The sequence below is a fragment of the Pongo abelii genome, chromosome 9, assembly GCF_028885655.2.
Source record: "Pongo abelii isolate AG06213 chromosome 9, NHGRI_mPonAbe1-v2.0_pri, whole genome shotgun sequence".
Classification (NCBI taxonomy): Eukaryota; Metazoa; Chordata; class Mammalia; order Primates; family Hominidae; genus Pongo; species Pongo abelii.
Genome location: NC_071994.2, coordinates 57,690,308 through 57,707,081, shown reverse-complemented (window position 1 = coordinate 57,707,081; position 16,774 = coordinate 57,690,308). Strand labels below are relative to the sequence as shown.

Genomic DNA, 16,774 nt, shown 5'->3' with positions numbered 1-16,774 from the left:
GGGTAAATATGTCCAATATTTAATCAAATAAAAGAGGCCACTGACTATAAGACCATTATTTTATTTACTACCAAGAAAAAGCACTGTTCATCAAGCTAGGACACACTACAACTTCAGAGATATTAAAATGTGGAAAACATGTGTGGTTTAGAATCAATGGGATTTAGTAAGTTTGGGAGTTTCCAGTACATGGATGGTACTAACAGCTGTGAGAGTTGAGGAAATCACCAAGGGAGTGATAGAGGATAAAGAAAAAGAAAAAAAATTAGGTTGGTGCAAAAGTAATTGTGGTATTTGCCATTAAAAGCAATGGAAAGCAATAGAAGTATAAAGGACTGAGAACTAGCACAGAAAATTTTTGAGCAGGGAGATTCATGGTCCATTTCAAGCTCAGTGGAAAGTTGGGCAGTGAAAGGTCTTTTCTGGAATAGGAGCCACTGTGGAGCTGCTCTGCAGGGCTTTGTTCTGGGGATTCAGGACTCACAGATGGCCAGAATTGTAACACAGGGCATTACCCAGCACTAGCTGCATGGCACTGCCTAGAAAGGCCAAGCTTCTCAGCTCGCCTGGTTCACTACTGGACTGTTTTCTCATCAGTAATATGCGAGTATAATGTCTACTCTACCATCTCAAAACCCAGAAAGCAAGTCCATCTGTTTCTTTCTCTGGGCCTCAACATCTGCATCTGTAAAATGAAGAGTCTGGACAGGGTGATTTCTAATTCCTCTTGCAGCTCAGGCATAACAATAATACTAGTTGCAGTACTTTGAACATCTACTAGGTGATTTATATTAATATAATCCCTAATCATCATAAACAGCCATGTATTATGATTCCCATTTCACTAATGAGGCAACTGAGGCCAAAAAAGGAGCAGGCTACTCATGGTGGTGGAGCCAGGCTGCAGACTAGAGTATTTCAGGCCAATGGCTTAAAGCCCCCTGCCTCCCTGCTGGAATTGATGCATAATTCTTGAGCTAAACTTAGTAGCATGTGGCTGGAGCCCAAAGGCAACCCCTTCTTATGATACAAGGCAACTTCAAAGGGTTGTCTCACATACAAGGGGAACATAGTTTGTCTCCGGGGACCCTCTACTTTCATGGAAATGGAGTGTCCCTGCAAAAAGGTCAACAGAAAGGAAGGCAACTGATGTTGGAGTGTAGAGGTAACTCATCCCAAATCCTGTGGACTCTGGGTTTAGTGCTCTTTGACCATATTATTTGCAAGTCAAGGACCAGTGTCCACACATATTGGTACTGAATGGGATTCCCTTGGTCAGGTTGTTGTGAGAACATTTCCTGAGCTAGAGGTGGAAGAAGGGGAAAAGTGGGTTAGAGTGAGTTTCAGTGATGGGAGAAAGCTGGTTGTCAGTCTAGGACTAATCAAGGAGCTGAGTAGAGTCAGATGCATCAACATTTCAACCAGGAATATAGTGTATACCGGGGTTTCTTAACGTCAGCACAATTGACATTTGGAGCTAGATATATCTTTGTGATGGAGGACTGTCCTGTGTATTGTGGGCTATTTAGCAGCATCCCCGGCCCCTACCCACTAGATGCCATTAGCAGCAACTCCCCATCCCCAGTTGAGATGACCAAAAATATCTCCAGTCATTGTGAAATGTTCTTGGGGCACAAAATTATATCCACCCCCTTCTTCAAGGCTGACAAACATTGGTGTAAATAATTTTCTCTCCCTCCTACAAAGGCCATCAGCTGACCATGTCCCAGCTGTCAGGCTGGGTGTTCCTGGGTATTTTCCTCCCTCTGGCATCCTCCTGCAGGGCTGGGTGAAACCCCAATGAAACCAGGTTCTCCCTGTCTTTTCAGTAATTGTCCCCCTGGAAATATCACATACTGAAACCTTCTCTGAGACGTGCACTTTCTCTATCCCCACCCCCTCTGTTTCTGTCTGTCTCTCTCTCTCTCTCTCCCCTCTGGGAACTATCTTATCCACAGACACACCGAATTGTTTTATCTCAGGACATTTGCACTTGCCGCCCCACACCACCCATGTGGCTCCTCTTCATTCGGGTCTCCATTTATACGGCCCCATGTCATAGGCCACCTTGCTTATCATTCCAGTTATTCCTTACTGCATCTCTCTGCTTAGTGCCTGCAGAGTGTTGGCCAACCCCTGGTAGCATCGTGTTTATTTGCTTATTTGTTTATTGCTTGTCTCCTCCATTAGACTGTGGGCTCTCAGAGGCAGGGACCTGATCTAGTGGGACCTGATCCAGTTTGTCCCCTGCTGTACCCACAGTGCAGACTTCAGTGCATGGTTGTAATCATGGGTCCAATAGCTTTGGTGAACACATGTTGAGCACCTACTCAACAGCACCAGGCTCTGTGCTAGGAGCTGAGTTGAACAGCACAGTCCCTGCTTCCTATGAGCTCAGTGTCTCATGGAAGGAGAGCAATAAAAGAGGTGAGAGAGAGAGAAGTGAAGGAGCACAGAGAAAGGAACAAGTGAACCTGTCTTGCAGATGAGGAAAGATCTTCAATTTGAGGAAAGGAGGATCACACAGTATCTGCAGATGCAAGAAGATCCAGAGGATCATGGATGGCTCCCAGGGAGCAGGGAAGGAGCAATGGCACGGAACTTGGAGCTGCAGGGCTCCCTATGCAATGTTTGAAGCAGCAGAAAATGGGGGAGGTGGAGTAGAGGAGGAAAACTGAGAGATCTTGCATTCCATGCCAGGAAACAGACCCTAACCTACAGCAAAAAGGAGCCAACAGGCAATGTAGACTAGTAGTTAAGATGTAAGCTTTGAAGTTAATTTCAGACCTTGGTTCAGATCTTCGCTCTGCCACTTGCACACTGCATGACTGGCCCAGCAATTTCACATCTCTTAACTTCAGTTTTATCATTTTGAAAATGTGGTTAATATTTCTATTGTAGGGCTGTTTTGAGTGCAAAATAAGTCCTTAGCACAGTGCCTGGGACATAATAAGTGCTTAATAAATCATTGCTATTCCTATTGATGTGGTTAACAAGGAGCCAGTAGAGATTTTTCAAGCAAATGAAGGACATGATAGATTTGCCTTTTAGCAAGATTGTGCAGGCAGGGCTGTGGAGAGTGGCTTGACAGTGGCTCTGAGGAGAGCAGGTGAGACAGGAACCAGGGAAAACAGTTAGGAAGCTGCTGGAATGGAAAGAGAGGCAGAGAAGGGGGTTTGAATCCTGGAACTTGGAGCAGCTACTGTGGGAACCTTGGTAGCAGGAGATGCACTCATACTTTGCCCTCTGAGTAAGACTGCAGGGGAGTAGAAGAGGAGTCCCCAAGCCCAACAAGTAATAGCAGCCTAGAGGAGGCCCAGGTGGGGAACTACAGCTCAGCCTGACCTGGGTTCACTCACCAGCTCACAGCCTTTGCACCTGGGAAGATACAGCCAGCTTTGCATTTCAGGCCATCCTCATGGTGAGAAGGGGTGGCTTGCCATTTGTACAGGGTGATATACTTTTAATTAAAATGGTAATTATTTGAGCATTCCTTAAAGTTTTACTTTGGGAATTTGCCTTCTTGAAAGCTCTGCCTTAATTAGTATTCTATTTATCCCTTATTAATAAATTATCTCTCAGCGGTTTCTTCCACCTCCTTTGATCACACGGTCTCATCATTCCTGAGCTGAACTCCATTCCCTGTTGGCCTTACGGGTTCAGTGGGCCCAATCAAGCCTGATTCAGGGGTTTGAGAATTAAGGTTTTCAATTAACTCCCAACAGCGTGGGGATCCATCTTCTTGTGGTCCGACTGAACCCCAGGAAAGCACACAATAAATGTGCCTCCCAGGGTTGAGTATGGGGACCTTCTGGGTGTAGATCTTTTGCTGAAGCTTCTAGAACAGAGCAGACAGGGCCAAGGCAGTGGCCACAGATACATTAGGACCCAGTATCTTAACTAGGAAAACAGAAGCAGAGGAGCCAATGGGTCAGCTCATAGGCTTCAACCCAGGCTCAGAGGGGGTTAAGTTACTTGACTAGAGTCACAAAGCCAGGTAGTGGAAGATTAGAAAGCTACAATGTACTTGGCAATGTTGTGTGCCAAGTCTTATGTTGAGTGCTTTACATACATAGTCCCTGTTAAACTCCCAAGCCATCTAATGAGGTGTAAGCAGTTTTGTCTCCAGTTTCCAGAAGAGAAAGCCAAGCCTTAGTGAAGTAAATCAACTTTCCTAGAGCTATCCAGCTAGTCAGAGGCCCAGCTGACATTTTGGTCAAGCTCTGTTGATTTCAAAGATCGCTCTCTCTGTTGATTGCACTATGCTGGCTGGATTAGGACTGAAGTGTCCCCACTTGCACACCACTGTACTTTTTTCTAAGCCCCATATGGAAGGTGCATTAGATCCTTGCTACTGATTGTGGTCCAGGGACCAGCTGTACCAGCTCACTGAAGTGCATGTTAAAAATGCAGAAACTCAGGTCCCACCCCACACCATGAATCACAATCTGCACTTTGACAAGACTCCCCACCATGTGCCAATACCCATTAAAGTTTGGAAAACAAACTGGAGCTTTGATATTTGTTCAGCACTTACTACTAACACTTACAAGCCTTCCAAGATCAATGTTATTCCTATTGAGTTGATAAGGAGAAGTTAAGTGACTTGTCCCAGGTAATATACCCAACTAGTGGGCAGACTCCAAATGTGGCATCTCTCCTTCTCCCTGACCTGGAGTTCTAGAAGCCGAAGTCTAAGATTATCCACTAGTCCCAGGTTTGTGTCCGTCACAACCTTCAGGAAATGATAATGGGGGCTGGGAGCCATTCTTACCATTCCCAAAAGCCCAGCTGGTATATTCTACTTGATCATAGTCAGACTAGAGGGACATGAACTTGGGCACAAACATCTTTTCCATTGACAAGAATTATAGTAGACCAGCATGGTAACTGGTTATTTACTGAAGAGCAGGAGTTCAGATTGGCAATTATATATGCTTTTGATTAATAAAAAATAGAGGCATCAATTAATTGCCTTTCAAAAATTCAACTTGTTTAAGAGACAATGTCCTTGTGAGGTCTATGGTGGGAAGGAAATTATAAAAAGGGTCCTTGGGGATCTAACAATTCTTCACTTGTGTTGAAAAAGAAATCGAGGAGAACTGCAAGAGAATGTTGATGTAGGCACTACCAAATGTGATATTTTATTTAATTCTATAATAATAACTTTTCTGGAGCTATCCAGCTCTAGGTCAATAACAACAACTAATAACAATAATAATAATAACAGCACCCAACATGAATAAACTGCCCAGTGTGCTAGGTAGTGTTCTAAGCCAACCTCACAACAGCCTCACGAGGAAAGCTGAATATTATTATCTCCATTTTACAGCTGAGGAAACTGGGACTCAGAGAAATCAAGTAACTTTCCCAAAGCATCCTACAAAATAAATGATCAAGCCTGGATTCAAACCCAAGTCTACCAAGACCCCTTTCTTTTCTCAGTACCATGCCCTTCATGCTGCATGGATTTGATTTGCTGTGCAGTTGAAGCTGACAGTCAGTTTCACTTTATTATTTCAGTGACAGGCTTTAGAATTGGCTCAGCAGCCACCAAGTGGACTGTGTTCTTTTGCTTCTGCTCTTAAGTGTATTCTAGATATGGTTGCCTTTACTATCCACTTCCAGACTGGCTTTCTTTAGTTCTAGACACAATCTCACAGGTATATCTGATCTAGTCTAAGTGCTTTTTAAATAAAATAGAACTGGATTCCAGTCCCTGCTCTGCTACTTTATTGTGACTTGGGCAAGTTATTTAATGTTTTTAAGTCTCAGTTTGTTTATCAGTAAAATGGAAATAATAATAGCACCTGCCTCATAGGATGTCATGAGGATTAGGAGGTGAAATACTTGTGAAGGACTGGCCCAGGTGATGCATTTTGCAGGGAAAGCACCTGAGTCCTAAAGAAATGAGTAACTTACCAAGGTCACTTGACTGTTATGAGAAGGAGAGTCCAGAACTCAGACGTGGGTTCCTTACTCACACTTTCTTCTGCAGCACCTATGCTCTGCAGCATGTCTGATAAGAAAATGCCAGACAGAAAGCAGCTCAGTCCAATAGACTCTCTTGGTTTGTTTTTTCTGGTTCCCATATCTTTAAATGTCATTGATATTGGAAGGATCCTGGTGAGGTTCAATAACCCAGCCAAGCTGTGACACATCTCTAGAGTGGCCTGGCCCAGGTGGCTATTGTCATCATTGAGCTTGACTTTGGCCTCTTCCCTGAGCTGTCAATCTGTGGAAGCTCACTGTTCTATTCTAGCACACTCCTCTGTTTCCTTTTTCTTTTCTTTTTTTGAGACAAGGTCTTGCTCTTTCACCCAGGCTGGAGTACAGTGGGGCAGTCATGACTCACTGCAGCCTGGACCTCATAGGTTCATGCAATCCTTCTACCTCAGCCTCCCGAGTAGCTGGGACTACAGGTGCACACCACCACACCTGGCTAACTTTTTTTTTTTTTTTTTTTTCCTGCTAAGATGGGAGTCTCACTATGTTTTCCAGGCTGATCTTGAACTCCTGGGCTCAAACAATCCTTCCACCTCAGGCTCCCAAAGTGCTGAGATTACAGGCATTAGCTGCCAGGCCCAGACTTATTTTTCGATTATAACTTTCTTTTTTTTTTATGCTTTCATGTCATAGTCTATGTGTTTGTGTTTTATTTGTGTATCTTTTTAAATTGAACTTTTAAATCTTGAAATAATTGTGGAAATTATTGTAAGAAATAATATGTACTATTGTAAGAAATAATATGTAAGAAATAATATGGATACTATTATTTCTACTATTGTAAGAAACAATATGGAGAGATTTTGTGTACCCTTTACCCAGTTTGCTCCAATGGGTAACATCTTGCAAAACTTTAGTGCAATATCACAACCAGGATAATGACATTATATATATATATATCTTTCCACTACAATTTAAAGGCCACAAAATCATGGACTTTGTCTTGTTCCATACAATATTTCCAATACTTAGAACAGAGCCTGGCATATAGTAGGTAGTTGGTAAATGTTTGCTAACAGTATGGCTAAAAATGTAATGCAAGAGTCCTGTGTCATTTCTCATCCCTCTCCCCTTCCCCTGAACTGTAAATGGCTCTGTGATGCCCAGGCAGCATTTCCTCTGCAACGTCACAGGTTACTCTAATTCTACGTACTGAGCCTCATTAAGATCAGTTAGGTCAATGGTCTTCAAATTGGGGGTAGATGAAGATTGTCCAAGGGGTGTGTGCAGGCATGAATAGTTGAAGGGAATCGATTTCCAGATCTCAACTTGTTTGTCTACTCATTTTCAAAATTGATCTACCCAAGAAGAAGATCTATCCAAGAAGGTTTCACAGAGGCCTTTCTCCCACTTGATAAAAAGTAGATACCTCCTCCATCCCAAACCTTGTGGTGTGCTTTGTCCAATTAGGGTAGCTCAGGCTTGTGTTTTTTTCTAATCACATTGTGAAATACTTATTCTAATTATATTTAATATTAATCTTATTTCATTGTAAAAATGTATACAATTTTTCACTCCCTGTTAACACAAAGTAAACTTAGGTACATACATCATGGTAAGTTTTAGAGAGTCGTTTAACAATGTGCAAAGGAGTCCAAATGTTTTTCAACATTCTTTTTCTTAGGGGATGGGAGCAAAAAGATTGAAGGCCACTGAGACAACACGGCCATTTGGAAAGCCATTATCAGCTGCCATTTTGATTCAAGATCGAATGTCATGGGCATTTTGAAGCCTTTTCATTGCATACTGAATTTGATGCAATCAGTCCTACTCTCTGAAAAGTTATCAAGAAGCAGGCAGGCTACAAATGCTCAGGGTTGAATAGTTCTCTTGAAAGAGGCCTCACTGGGTTCAGCTGATAATCAAACGAATGGCTGCATTGAGATAGGTCGCCGAGGGGGACCCACTGCTTCCCCACCTCTTATTCAAGCTTGGGCTCTGTTTCTGTCCCGATAGGAGCACATAATCCCATCAGTGCCAATGGGAGTTATGTGCCTGCTTTACTGGAGACAATAGGCCGACTGAGAGGGACAATTGTTCCCAGCAACTGAGGGGGTAAACACGATTGACTATTCCCAGCCACCATCCCTGAAGGGCCAGACTGAGCCCCAAAAGCCCTTTCTTTGTTAGCTTGCAGAGCCGGGGGGCCCCGCCTGCCTTCATCTCCTGCAGTGGCTGCCACCACCCACCTTCAGTGGCAACTTGTCCCTGAGCTGCTCCTAATGTCCCACCAAGACTGGTTGCTGTCAAGGTCTTCTAGCTCCTGTCCTCCTTGCTCCTCACTCTTTCTAAAGACAAGCCCAAGGGCCCTTCTCTATTTCATTCTTCACAACAAAATTATCACAACATCAGCAAGAATAATTGCAACCATTTATTCTCCACTTACTATTTCCTAGGCACTAAACATTTTATATACATTCGTGCATGTAACTACAAGTACTCATGGTGACTCTGCAAGGTAACTATAATCATTCCCATTCCCATTAAATGCAGCAAAATGCAGCCTAAAGTAAGTCACACACCTGGTAAGTTGCAGAACCCAGATTTAACCCTCCAACTCTCCCCATCTCCTGCAGGGGCTATTAGCTCCAAAGTCCATGCTCCAAGTTCTGCTCTTTTCCCAAAGTGTGTTTCCTTCAAGACACTCTGACACAAAGCTTGGAAAATGCTGTAGCTGCTCCCCCTGACCCAATCCCTTTCTTGGAGATTCCCAATGCACTTTAGTTTATTTTTTAAAAGCTCTGGCCAGGCGTGGTGGTTCATGACTGTAATTACAGCTCTTTGGGAGGCCAAGGTGGAAGGATCACAAGGTGGGAGGCAATGTTGCAATGAGCTGTGATTGTGCCTCTGCACTCCAGCCAGGGTTGCAGAGCAAAACCCTGTTTCTTAAAAGAAAGACAAGAAAAGAAGAGAAGGGAAGGGGAGAGAAGGGAAGAGAAGAGAAGACAAGACAAGAGAAGAGAAGACAAGACAAGAGAAGAGAAGACAAGAGAAGAGAAGAGAAAAGAAAACAATTCTGGGAAATCCTGCAGGAAAGAAACCTGTTAATGTTGCTTAACTTGGTACTTCTCAAGTATTTGTCTTTTTAAATGTTTGCATAAAACACATTAAACTTTGTTAAATGCTAAACTATATTATTATGAGGAGGAGAAATGCTACCTAGAGGAAGTTATACGTATGATTGGTTCTTGCACTCACTGCTACTGGAACCAGAAGTGGAGGCAGATGAGTTGACCATTGCTCTGGATTTGGGGTGGTGGCAAGGGAATCACAACAGCACATGGCTCCATCTTCTGGCATCTACTATCCCACCTTTTCTACCAAAAATGTGACCTGCTCTCCCATGGCAGGGAGAAGACAAATTGTTCTAGAAGACAGGAAAGGAGAGATAGAATGGCTGTGTTGAAATGATTGTCCTGGGATGGAGCTGAAATTTAGGAAGTGAGAGTTTTAATACAGATGAAGGCATTGGGCCATGTGGCCCATCTTTGGGAACTGCCAGCCGATGGTTGGCAAATGACAGTCCATGTGACTCTGACTGTCTCTGGGGCCTTCTATAGCAGCAGGCTGAGGCCAGGACTCCTCCACTGTGCCTATGGTCTCCTCCTCCCACACAGGGGATGTACTCACAGCTGAGGCCCCTTATCTTTTTGTCCCACTTGAGAGAAGGGACAGGGCCTTGGGCATCAGGCAGAGCATAGGCCCAGGCTGATGTGGGACATGCCAAAATGACATGTCATGGGGATTTGTGGGCCTCGCTGGAGCCATTTCCTCCAGGGGGTCATTTTATTTAGTTCCAATTGGACCCTGTGATTGGTCTCAGCCCTGGGCCACCTGGTATCCTGGCTCCATATGGCAATGACTAGGAAGATGCCATTTTTCAATTGAAATATGCCTTGCCTTACTGTGGATCAGTCTGTAATTGCCTTTGGCTGGAAAGGGGCTTTGATTTTTACAACTAAGCTAGAAAGTAATTTTTCCACTTTTGATTTGCTGCACTGATGGGTCAGTGTCTTCTCTACTAATTCACACTGAGAGTCACAGCATGGAAAAGACAGAGTCTTAGAGGTCAGCAAAGCCCACCATTGACCTCGTATGGGAATCCCTTCCACCCACCCTTAACAGATGGTCTTTTAGCCTCTGGCCCAGCACAGCCACAGACGGGGAGCTCACTCTCTCACTGTGCAGACCTGACTGCTGTTGTCCAACTCTTGGAAAGTTTGATCCCATATGGAGCTAATAATGGGTACCCTTTAAGGAACACTCACCACCTGCCAGACACTATGCTAGGCATCTTCCATGCCTATCTTATTTAATCTTCATAATAACCCTCTAGGGTAGATACTATAATACGATTATCCCCATTTCTCAGAACGAGTGAAACAAGTCGTAGAGGGTTTAAGGAACTTGTTCATGGCCCCAAGGCAGTAAGTGATGGAGTCAGTGAATTGAGGAAGGATCACTCCAGAGCCCAAGCTCTTAAGCACTTTGCTCTGCTGCCCAGAGTAAGAACAGCTAACATTTGTGGATTATTTACTAGGGGTCAGGTTCTATACTGAGGGGTTCCATATATACTGTCTCATTTCATTGTAACAAGTCATGAAGTAGTTTTTATTATGCTCATTTTAGAGATGAGGACCCCAAATGCCCAGAGGTTTTAATTTATTGAAGGTCATCAGCAGAGCTGTCACTCTAATCCAGGTCATTTTGACCCTAAACACATACTCAATTAATATCTTTAAGTGCTGCCTATAGAATATTCTACAGGTGAGAAAACTGAGATTCAGGAAACATGGAAGTTTGTCAAAGGTCTTGAGCTAGAAGGCAAGAGCCAGGAGGTCTGCCTGACTCAGACTGTGAGCACCTCCTTGCTCTCCCGTTCACCTGAAACCCTGCCCCTTCCTGGGTACCTCTCCTGCCACCAGGGCCACAGGGGAGAAGGCAGGTTCCTTGATTAGGGATGAAGCCTCTTTCCCTTTAATAAGGTTTCCATGTCACTGGTTGAGCATGGGTCTAATCACCTAAGTTTGAGAAGTGCCTGATTAGAGAAAGTTTATTATCTTTTCCAAATTCTGAGATTCTAAGACTTCCTTCATCCATCCTTGATCATCTTTAGGATAGGGTCATAAAAAGCAACATAAATTTGAAGGTCAGAAAGCCCTGGGTTCAAATCCCTGCTCGGCCATTTCCGATATGGGTGACTTAAAGCAAATTGATTAACCTCGTAGAGGCTCAGTTTCCTTGTCTATAAAGCAGAGATAAAAATGACTGCCTGGTATGGTAGTCAATCTTCCTCTTTTGGAAGTTTGGGCTTTCTGCTGAAAGTCCTTTCAAAATATATCTATGAAGTTCCAGGAACTATGGCGTGAACTGTCGATGATGCATGCTGCCAACCAATGTAACAGTAATCATTGCTATCATCAGTGAAATGTCACTGGGCTTTTTGTGTTTGTTTGCATGGTCCTGTATCTATTCTTTTTCTTTTATCACAACAAATCTCACCTTATCCCACTGACACAGCCTCTCCTCCTCGTCTTCCTCTTTTGGGAAAGGTTCAGAACGGCATAGGGGTTAAAAAACACGCAATTTGGAGTCAGATATTTTGCCATTTTTGGCTGTGTAACTTTATTCAAGATAGCTACCCTCTATGAGCTTGCCTTCCTTTGTCTATCAAAATGGAGTGAAAATACCTGCCTCCCTTCATAGGATCATTCAGGGTTAAATGAGATACTCATAGTAGGTGTTCAAAAGTTACTTCTCTTTCTCTTCCTTGTCCTCTCTTGTCTCACTTGGCTAACTCTGAGGCTGACCTCTCAACTGCATCAAATACTATTTGTCACCTCCTCCTCTTCCTCTTACAGTTCCCCAAGTATTTCTAGAGTGGCCATGCTCTTGGTTTGAGCTGAAGATAATCCATCAATTATTACAATGAATGTGAGTGTACTCTGTAGCCTTATGAAAAGTATTGTTCAAATGTAAACTACTTATTTTGCTCTTTCTGGCCAAAGCTTGTGAATATATACTTACTACAACATGATTTGTACTGTATCCATTCAAATAATATTATTGAGCATCTTATGGGTTTGTGGTTCTTAATACTGTGCCTGGCACATAGTAAGTGCTCAATGCATCTCTGATTGCTAAAAAATTATTGAGTGTATGAATGACTATTTCTTTGAAATAGCAATGATGTTGGCAGAGTTGATTTCCATCAAAACCCAGTGATTGAAGGAGCATAAGAACGAGACGGACTTTGGTCCTAGACCCTCTGACTCTAATCTTGAGTTCTTTTCACTATGAATCTTTCCAATACCAGCAGAGTGGGATCCGTGCTATAAGACAGACACAGGTTTCAAGGGTGACAGTGTAGACTGAGGCCACCATAAAGATCAGGTTCAAATCTCACATCCCCAAGGCTTCCTGGTCAGTACCCCGGTTAGTAGAGTTTGACATCTAGAGATCTGAGTAGGCATCAAGGCCTGAGCTTCTGCCTCCTGGATTCTGCCTCCCTGGAGTCCATATTCCACACTTGGGAAATTAAAGTCAGGCAGGGATTAGCTGGGCCGTGTTCCACCCTTGAACACCTGTCTATGTTGACAGCTTGGAGTGGGGGAGAGAATTCATCCTCTGGAAGAAACAGGGTGTACTGTGCAGCCTCTTCACAGTTCCTCACCCCCTGGCTGCTTACCTGGCCACCTTATCCTGCTGGACACAGTGAGCAGAAAGCATGGAAAGTAAGAAGGGAATTAGGGACACAAAAGAACGAGCCCCAGCTTTGGAGCCAGCTAGGGCTGGAGGTGAGTCTGCCCCTGCCACTCGCTAGCTGTTAAGATTGCTGGCAAATCTTCCAAACTGTCTGTCAGCCTGATTTCCTTGAGAGAGAGTGGAATCTCTCTCTCAAAGGAATGGGAATCATAGTGCCTGCCTCACCAAAATGTTGCTAGGGTGTCTGTGTCTTGGCTCCACACATGTGGAACACCTAGCAGATGGTTGGGCCAAAGTAAATGTCCCACTCTCCACCTCTCTACCCTGCTTTCAGCCCCAGAGACAGCAAAGCAAAGGTGCATTGGAGTTGAGCAGTTGCCTTAATCAAAGACCCTTTCCCTCCCATGAAGTTGTTCTGGCCTTGCAGTTCTCATTCATTTCTTGTGTACCTGCTGCAGACTACAGCCCTCCATGCCAGTGTGGGCATTTATTATTGGGTGCTCACAGGAGGGCCAAGCTGCTACCCAGACCTAACTGGCAACTGCTATAAGCTTCATAAGGTGGGCAGATTTGTGTCTCCACACTGCCTCCAGGGGAGCTTGGTTTGGGCCGGGCAGCCAACTGAATTATTCATGACATGCGTGCTCTCTGTCTTTTTTCCTCCAAGCCTCTTTGGTTTAGAGACTGACATTTGTCTGGATGTGGCCTCTAAGGACGGCCCCCTTTCTGTGGGAAGACTGCCAGGTGGATGGTGAAAGGAAGAAGATATGGGGCAGTGATGTCCCTTTGAGGTGGAAAGCTTGCCTGGAAGCCTCATTCACTTAAGGGGCTGGCATGGCGCTTCTGGGAGTCAGTTACTCATCATACAATGTAGCTTGGAGTGAGTAGATTGAATCAGGAAAGCGGTAGTGCATTTTATTTCCTGGAGGGTACTAAACACTTGGTGAAATAGTAAGAAAACTAAGCACTAGGGAAATCACCTAAGATGAGCTTGTCCAACCCGCAGCCCAGGGTGGCTTTAAATGCAGCCCAACACAAATTCTTAAACTTTCTGAAAACACTTTGGGAATGTTTTTGCAGTTTTTTTTAGCTCATCAGCTATTGTTAGTGTTAGTGTATTTTATGTGTGGCGCAAGACAATGCTGCTTCTTCCATTGTGGCCCAGGGAAGCCAAAAGATTAGACACCCCTGACCTAAGAATCTTCAGCCTTTTAAGCAGAACTTTTTGGTATTTGTATTGTATTGTAGTTTGTATTATATGCAGTTATAACTGCAGAGTCTATAATCTAATCTAAATGAAAGCAGAACTGCTCCAAGTAGGTTGGGGTAGGGGGTCTCTTCCTTCACTGATGAAATTTCCCTCAGATGCTTCCAGGGAACCCTAGAATTCCATGGAGCTCAATTTTAAAACCAAGCAGAGTCATTCTCCAGGAAACCACACCAAACTGTGCTCAAGCAGTCATGGGAGACAACTATGTAGATATTTTCTTGAAAAGACATCTCCTCCCCATGAGGGCTTGATTTGGGGTCTTGAGCAAGGCCTGATGGATTTCTGAAGAGCAGATGGCAGAGGAAGCTTCAACCCCAGCTCAGAGGTTCCCTCTCTCAAGCCTGGCTGCTTTGTAACCGAGATCTTGCTGAGGGTGAGACTGACTGGTGGGGGTCCAGTGGTGGCTGTGACCAATGGAGGCCTGGGTGTGGGGCCCTGGGTGTGGGGCCCGGATAGCAGAGGCTGAGGTGCTGCGGGAAGGTAGGAAACAGCCTGGCAGCTGGGCAGTGCGGCCACCTCCCCTGCCCCTTCGCAGAATCCTCAGCCCTCCAAAGCCACCTGCAGGGTGGGGCGGCTTCGTGAAGAATGGAGGGCTGTGTACAGAAGGAAGGACTGGTCACCATGGCAACCACCCTCTGATGTCCAAACTCCAGTGTTAATCACCCTAGGCTTTTTGGGGGTGTTTTCTATTATTTAAACTGCCTCGGGGAATGTAAGAAGCGATTTTATTTCCCAGGTTTTGAGCACACTCTCTCTCATGCACTCTCTCTTAACTTTCCCTAAAAGTAAATGTAACTGTTTTAGTGTTTTTACTTTCCACTTTTCTCTTTTTTCTCCATCTCTCTCCTCTTGAGATGTGAAGCTACATTCCTAACACACAGCACTTTCTAACCCCAGCTGCAAACATTTTCTCACATACAAAATAAGGAAGCTCTAGGATTCTTCCAGCAAGACAACTTCTGTCTCATTTTTTACGTCGGGGTCTGGGAGATGATCAGTTGGAGTTTAGGTCACTATTGACACCTGGATTCTGGAAGCTCAGATGTAGCCTCTTTACCTCTCTTCAGAATGGCAGGCATAGAATCAGACTGGGTGCACTGGAACTGTGTCCTGCTGCCTTTGAATATTGGCATAGGGAGAGGTCCCTGCCTACCCATGTCCAACAGCAGCCTCCGCTGCCCTGCACGTGGCAACACTGCTGCCCCAGACATTGATGGTCCCACTGGAACTCTGGAGGCTAGCTCTCCAGGCGATGGAAAGCAGTTGTTCATTGAAGTAGCCGGGGCTGCTGTGAAGCAATCTGCAGAGCCCAGCGGAGGGCTAGGAGCACACCCAGCAGATGACAGCTTTAAAGATGCTGGAAACACTTGGGTTCCTTTTACCCACCCCCAAATGTAATGCCAAATCAAAGCAGGATTTAACTATGAAACACAAAACTGCTGACATCAAAATAGCTTTCTTCTGGTTTTTCTAATTGCAAACTCTGGATCACTTCATTGAAGCTGATTTTTTTCCCTTTCTTCCTTCTCCCACCACTGCTCTTTTCCGTCCCCCCTTGGCTGCAGGTGCCTGAAGTACATCATCACGCTGCACACTGTGTGATCAGGCAGAGAGGGGGCTGCTGGCTTCCAACTGCAGTTTTGATCTTCTCTACCTCTTGTTTTGGTCTCTCTAGTTTTTCTTTCATCTTCTTTTTTCTTGGGGCCCCTTACTAACAGAAGGGAGTGGAGGCCGAGAGCCTGGGGAACAAGTAGGACCCTGTCTCTTCCATTCTCCCGAGCTCTAAGACGTGTACTTTCAGGGAAGTCATAATAATGACAATGATAGTGGTACAATAGTGGTAATAATAATAAAGGATCTGAGAACTCACTTTTACTATAAGAAATGGGCTGGATTTTTAAGATGTTTCTGAGTTCCAATTCCATACTAATTAAAACAAAGCAATTGCAGTCTGGATAGTAAACGTTTCAATGTCTGGAACTTGGCAGACCCACAGAAATGTTTGAAGAATAGGTAAAGGTGATTTACAGATGGGGAATCCCAGCTTGCAAGAGGTTAAATAACCGGCCACAAATCACCTAGCTGGTGAGTAACAGGGTTGAATTCAGACTCAGGGGGCCTGACTCTGCAGCTGCCATCTTTCCTCCTTAAATATCTTAGTTCATAGGATATGTTTAGCAATGATGTCTGTTGCATGACAGTTTCATGGCTGTCAGTAACGGGTATCTCCAAAGAGCAGTTCACAGACAAACATAAAAGAAAGAAACTTAAAGAAAGGGAATAACAATGAAAGCAAAATCCTGAAACAGCAAAGATGTGAGTAGTCAAAGGAAAATCAGACGAAGAGAGAATTCGGTTACTACCCTTCACTTTGCAAACATTTCCACAGCCCTTACAGTGTGTCAGGCCTTATTCTAGAAGACCTGTGCCTATATACCCTAGGAAGGCGAGCCAATGCTTACCTCCATTTCGCAGATGCAGTAGCTGAGGCAGAGAGATGTCAAGTCATTTGCCCAAGGTCTCACTGATGGTTAGTGGAAATGGGGGGTTTATGAACCATGTGATCTAGCCCACAAGCAAAGAGTGTGCCCTTGACCAATGTCCTGCCATCCACGAGTAATAGTAAATTTAAAAACACTCTCGGCCAGGTGCGGTGGCTCACACCTGTAATCCCAGCACTTTGGGAGGCCAAGGTGGGTGGATCACGAGGTCAGGAGATCGAGACCATCTTGGCTAACGTGGTGAAACCCCGTCTCTACTAAAGATACAAAAAAAAAAAAAAAATTAGCCGGG

At 44.4% G+C, this 16,774-nt stretch overlaps 1 protein-coding gene and 1 long non-coding RNA gene across 4 annotated transcripts in view; both read left to right on the top strand.

Moving 5' to 3' along the window:
• NAV2 (neuron navigator 2) overlaps nt 1-16,774 on the top strand; it is an 882,771-nt gene that overhangs the window by 292,959 nt on the left and 573,038 nt on the right. The gene's annotated exons all lie outside the window — the stretch shown is intronic.
• LOC129048915 (uncharacterized) overlaps nt 1-16,774 on the top strand; it is a 96,963-nt gene extending 80,189 nt beyond the window's left edge. Inside the window, exon 2 of the long non-coding RNA XR_008511599.2 lies at nt 1-16,774. This exon is cut by the window's left edge and continues 17,394 nt beyond it. This is a non-coding gene — a long non-coding RNA (uncharacterized LOC129048915).